The sequence below is a fragment of the Brassica oleracea genome, chromosome C7 (genome assembly GCF_000695525.1).
Source record: "Brassica oleracea var. oleracea cultivar TO1000 chromosome C7, BOL, whole genome shotgun sequence".
Lineage (NCBI taxonomy): Eukaryota > Viridiplantae > Streptophyta > Magnoliopsida > Brassicales > Brassicaceae > Brassica > Brassica oleracea.
Window position 1 is genome coordinate 39,091,140 of NC_027754.1, and position 629 is coordinate 39,091,768.

Here is a 629-nt window from a genome sequence, read left to right on the forward strand (position 1 = left end):
TTGCCAAAGGGATTTGTTGTTAAAGGTGTTAAGATGGCTAGTAGACTTGAGATTAATGATTACTTAGGTAACATTCAACCAAAGGAATTTGATGCTTGAGTTATCTAGGTAAATGAACATTCATCTAGGGATAGAGTTTGCTTAGGATTGTGTCTAGGCCTAAGGAAGATATAAATTGGTTAAAAGTTGACACCTTTAGGTTAAATCTTGATCACCCAAGATCAGTTCCCATAGCCCATGAGTTCTCACTTCTTATAAGAAAAAAAAGCTTGTGCCTTTATTGCATTTTAGGTAGTAAGTTAGTTTCAAATCATCTCAAAAACTGGTAGCACTTAGATTAAGCATGGTATTGCTTTCCCTTTTCATCATAATCACCTAGGATTGGTTCGACAATCTTTTATACTACATTGATTTGTTCTTAGACCCTTGAAAAGTCTTGTATCATCTGGACTTCCTGTAAAGTCGTCTGGAAGTCGTCTGAACTTCCTAAAATTCTTCTGACAAAGTCGTCTGAACTTCCTGGAAGTCGTCTGGACTTCTTAGAAGTCGTCTGGACTTCTTAAAAGTCGTGTGGTCTTGTCTACTCAAGTGGAATCCAAGCTTGTCTTTGTAGAGGAATGATCTATAAT